The sequence below is a fragment of the Anarrhichthys ocellatus genome, unplaced genomic scaffold (assembly GCF_004355925.1).
Source record: "Anarrhichthys ocellatus isolate YVR2014 unplaced genomic scaffold, GSC_Weel_1.0 scaffold358, whole genome shotgun sequence".
Classification (NCBI taxonomy): domain Eukaryota; kingdom Metazoa; phylum Chordata; class Actinopteri; order Perciformes; family Anarhichadidae; genus Anarrhichthys; species Anarrhichthys ocellatus.
This window is the reverse complement of record NW_022280348.1, coordinates 33,648-39,496: the sequence shown is the minus strand read 5'-3', so window position 1 is coordinate 39,496 and position 5,849 is coordinate 33,648.

The window sequence follows — 5,849 nt, the reverse complement described above, 5'->3', positions numbered from 1 at the left end:
CCAGAGCAGCTTACTACTCATCATTAATAGAGACAAATAAGAACAAGCCCAGGTTTCTCTTCAGCACTGTAGCCAGGCTGACAGAGAGTCACAGCTCTGTGAGCCGAGTATCCCTATAGACCTCAGTAGCAATGACTTCATGAACTTCTTCAATGATAAGATTATAACTATTAGAGAGAACATTAACAATGTACTGCCCTCGACTAGCACCGATCTTTCCACAAATAGAGTAACCATAGAAACAGCTGTAAACCCTGATATATGTTTAGATGGTTTTACTCCCATCGACCTTGACAAACTGACTTCAACAATGTCTACGTCTAAAGCTTCTACCTGTCTCTTAGACCCTATACCGACTAGGCTGCTTAAAGAAGTGCTACCGTTAATTAGCACGACTTTATTAGATATGATCAACCTGTCTTTACTAACAGGCCATGTACCTCAGTCCTTCAAAGTAGCTGTAATTAAACCTCTTCTTAAGAAGCCCACTCTGGGTCAGAGGTGTTGGGCAACTATAGACCGATCTCTAACATTACCTCATCTCTAAGATCCTTGAGAAAGCAGTTGCAAATCAGTTGTGTGACTTTCTACGCAACAATAGTTTGAGGATTTTCAGTCAGGATTTAGAAAGCATCATAGCACAGATACAGCTCTGGTAAAAATAACTAATGACCTAATCGCATCAGACAAAGGACTTGTCTCTGTTCTTGTCTTGTTAGACCTTAGTGCTGCGTTCGACACTGTAGACCACTACATCCTGTTGCAGAGACTAGAACATTATATTGGCATCAAAGGAACCGCACTGAACTGGTTTACATCCTATTTATCGGATCGATCTCAGTTTGTTTATGTAAACGATGAAACCTCGATGAAGACCAACGTTAGTCATGGAGTTCCACAAGGTTCTGTGCTTGGACCAATCTTGTTCACCTTATATGTGCTTCCTTTAGGCAATATTATCAGAAAACACCATAAACGTTCATTGTTATGCAGATGATACTCAATTATATCTATCGATCAAACCAGATGAAACCAACCACTAAACTGCAAACATGTCTTAAGGACATAAAAACCTGGAAAACCTGCAACTTCCTGATGTTAAACTCAGACAAAACTGAAGTTATTCTACTAGGCCCAGAACACCTCCGACATCAGTTATCTAATGATATAGTTTCTCTAGATGGCATTGCGCTGGCATCCAGCAGCACCGTAAAGAATCTTGGAGTTACCTTTGATCAGGATTTGTCTTTTAACTCTCAGATAAAACACATTTCTAGGACTGCCTTTTTTCTCCTACGTAATATTTCAAAAATCAGGCACTTCCTGTCTCAAAGCGATGCAGAGAAATGAGTTCATGCATTTGTTACCTCTAGACTAGATTACTGCAATTCCTTATTATCAGGCTGCTCTAATAAGTCTCTTAAATCTCTCCAGCTGATTCAGAATGCTGCAGCTCGTGTACTAACAAGAACTAAGAAAAGAGATCATATTACTCCTGTATTAGCTTCTCTGCACTGGCTCCCTGTAAAATCTAGAATAGAATTTAAAATCCTTCTACTTACCTACAAAGCCAGAATTGGTCAGCACCATCATATCTTAAAGAGCTTATAGTACCATACTGCCCTACTAGGGAGCTGCGCTCCATTAATTCAGGGTTACTTGTGGTTCCTAGAGTCTTAAAAAGTAGGATGGGAGCCAGAGCCTTCAGTTATCAAGCTCCTCTTTTGTGGAACCAGCTTCCCGTTTCAGTCCGGGGGGCAGACACACTCACCTCATTTAAGAGTAGGCTTAAGACTTTCCTTGTTGATAGTGCTTATAGTTAGGGCTGGCTCAGGTTTGCCTTGGACCGGCCCTTAGACAAACTGGTATAGGCAAAAACTACAGGGGGACTTCCTTAGGATACACTGAGCTCCTCTCTCCTCCTCTTCTTCACCTCTGTCTGTATGAATTGATGTCCCATTAATGCTCATTACTAACTTTGCTTCTTCCCCGGAGTATTTCTGCTTTCTCGCCTCACAGGTTCCCATGACCGCAGTTCTATCTGGATCCATGGATCCCATGGCCCTGCTGACACCTACTACTACCCTTATTATTAACATTATTAACCCTATTACCGATACCATTAATGCTCATTACTGATTTTGTCTCTTCCCCGGAGTCCTTGTGCTTTCTCTCCTCACAGGTTTCCATGGAGCATGGTTTCATCTGGACCCTGGTCCTTCCTCCTACCATGGCCCTGCTTACTCCAACTGCTAATATCACTTTTATTATTACTCACATTACTATTTCATATTACCGATACCATTAATGCACATTATTGACGTGCTTCTTCACCAGAGTGTCTGTGCTTTCTCGCCTCACAGGTTCCTGTGTATCTGGGTTATACCTGGACCAGGTCTTGCCTCCAGATGCCGTGGTTCTGTCATACATTGAATGTGCTGTAATTACATTGAATGTGTTGTAATTCAGTTATCCTGTTCTACACGTGACATCTATTGCACTTCTGTCCATCCTGGGAGAGGGATCCCTCCTCTGTTGCTCTCCCTAAGGTCTCTTCCTCTTTTCTCCCCGTTAAAGGGGTTTTTTGGGGAGTTCTTCCTGTTCCGATGTGAGGGTTCTGGGACAAGAGGATGTCAAATGTGTACATATTGTAAAGCCCTCTGAGGCAAATTAGTAATTTGTGATTTTGGGCTATACAAAAATAATTTGAATTGAATTGAGAAGTAACTGCTGTATTTTGGAATAAGATACATTGTAGCTCAGTTATGCAACAAAGGGGGAATCTCGGTTTTAAAAATTCAATTATTCCTTCACCTCAGGACAGTTCAATACAGTTGTAAACCTGCACCATTCCCCCTAAAACTAAAGATAAATCCAGTTATCCACCATGATTGCTGAAACATTATTGTGGCTGTCATTGTCCAGATTTTAACATATTTGTGTCTTGTAAAATGCCAGGCATCAAGGATGACTGGAGGAGACCGTTTCTTAAAATTGTGCATCGCCGTTCAGCCAGGCATCTCATTCCCCTTATAAAGAGGCACATTTGGAGGGGAAGGTCAATCATTTCAGATGGATGGAGATCTTACCACCGTTTCAGGACAAAGGTTACAATCACTGTCCACTATCAAGACATTTCTGTTGACCTTGTTATAGAGACTTTAGGTTGTTTGCAAGCCAATTATATGAAGACTGAGAGGGAACCACACCAAACTTGAAAGATCACTTAGATATAATTGAGTGGACTTACTGGCATATATGGCAATATAGATCCATTTTACTGTCAGTGTCTTCAAACAAAGCCTTCTGTCTTTTGTTCTTTATTTTTCACATAAACGTAATATTTTATTTTTTTATTCTCACACCTTCCAGCTTAACCCCCAAAACCATCTTATTAACCCAGAACCCACCCAAAGAGGAACCGTTTACATACACGTGTATCCTCACATGTCCCCAGCACAAGAGCATAACCAGACACAAACACAAACTAAATACATATCCAAACATACATGTGCACCAACACACATAGTACATGTGGTGCAGAAATATGCACAAAATAAACCTTTTTGCATCACAAAAATCTGTGTACATGCCTTAATCTGCAAAAGATATTCCAACACATTTACTCAAGGCTGTGTATGTGCACATGCACCACCTCTGTAAGAAGTGTAAATCCAAAAAGGTCACTACAGAGCAAGTTAACAGCATGCTGCCTCTCTCTCCGGTCTGTTTCACCTCTGATGCTGGGTGAGGGTGAGCATGGAGAAGTGTGAACACTGTATTTACACACCCTGTAGTTCACCTCTACATCAGTGCAGCAGGGTGAGAAGTCAAACCACTGGGGGTCAGCAAAGATAAGGTTTTCAGGGGAGTCTCAGAAAGTCTCGACAGTTTGATAATGTGTTCAGAAGACCAGATGTATTGAGCTAAGGATCTTCAGTATATAAAAGTATATGAGGAAAAAAATAGGTTGAACTATTTCTACATTGTGCACCAGAATCAAAGCAACGGTTGTTCCTGGGACTGGTTAGTGCTGAGATGTGGAAGATATTCACTGATTAGTAGTCCCTCAAAAAAGCCTGGAGGCAAGTTCAGATCCATATAAAGCTGTCAAGAGTGGTGAGCTGCCCAGTTAATGGGGTCTATGCAGCAATCCAAAATGGACTCATCAGCCCCCTGCTGAGACTGGCCAAGTGAGACTTAGGGCTCCATTACCCTATCAATCCTTCTGCTGGGGTTCCTCCACCTATCTAACTGCAGTCAGGCTCCAGGGGAGCGAGGGCACAAACACAGCTGAATAGCCCTGATTATACGCCTCTGCACAAGCATTGCACTGCTCCAATTATAGCTAAGCACGCACAGCAGAACATTCATTCACATTCAGTTGATTTCATTCAAATCATTGATCCCAGTCATTTGTTCCTCAGATGTGACGGAGGTGGTGTAGCTGTGTGTCCTCTAATCAGAAGACTCTGGACTCTCACAGGAGGGTGAAGGACGCTGGGAGGTTACTGCAATTATTTTACATTGCTACACAAAGTACACCCATTGCCATCTCATACATAATTCATAAGCAGGCTTCTTAAATCAGGGATAGTGCACCATCGACCACAAACCAACCCAGAAAACTATGACTGGTTTAGAAGTAAACATGATCCACACTTACATACACTGAGTACATACTACATAATACCTCCGCATCTGACGCAAAGGTTCAAAACACCTGACTTCCACCCTGCTGCCTATTGCAGAGGAATTAAACCTCCCTCTGATCTGGCACATGGCTGCTCTAATGACAACTATGATGACCCACAATGGCTCTGGGCTGGAGAGCAGTCTCTATGTGAGATGGATTGCACCATTTTAATGGACTCATTCCTCATTGAATGGACCACAGCAGGAAGTCTGTGTCCATGTTTCCCATGTGCAACTCCAGAAATGAGAGAGGTTACTGTACATAATGACAAATTGATTGAACACTGCCACTGAAGTCAGAGCCTTTAAATAAAGACAGTATACATCGCTACATAATACAAAAGGGCAATCTTAATTAAATGGTTAACAACACAAGATACAGTTGAAAGGGAGGAGGGTTACAAACTCACATTAATGGGTCTGGTGCAGGTTCAATACGCATCGGCAGCTCCACGTTATATACAGTACATCTGGTGAATGGAATATCTGTATCGTCACAGCGGTGCATTTTTAAAAACTATGATAATCTGGTCATATCTCTCGTCCAGGCGCCGTCTCACTCCTTTATCCTCTCACTGCAGTTCTAGCACTCATACAGCTGGAGTTATATTTAGTAACTCCTACTTTTTTTCTATATTTAATTCTTGTGGCGGGCAAGACTTCATCTACAGACCTGGGAAACTTTTTTCACACTTTTTCAGCTTTATGTTCTTAACATTAAAGTGTGTGCACCAAAGCTGTCACATTTATGTATCCAGAGCTGCCCCCTGCTGAACATATAACCAATAAAAAAGTGTATTTGTTTACGTGTTAATGGCATGAGTCTCATGGTCAATGCGTGAGAGCTGGTGGAGCTGGTGGAGGAGCCCAGCCCAGTTTGTTCTCAGAAAAACTAGAGGATTATTATTTATGATCATGTGTGAATAAGCAGTATCAGGGCCAGGTTAGTGTTTGGGATACAACACAAGTTAGACAGAGTTGTTGAGGAAAGGAGGCGGCTTAGGGCACAACAGAGGAAGGTCGGTGATAACAAAAAGCTGGTCAGTAATGCTTTCCACTTTCAGGGATTCACTTCATAATGAATGAAGAACCATTTACATGTATTATGTCTATTTAGTGTGGACAAGAACAGACATGTGACATCAACAACTTGA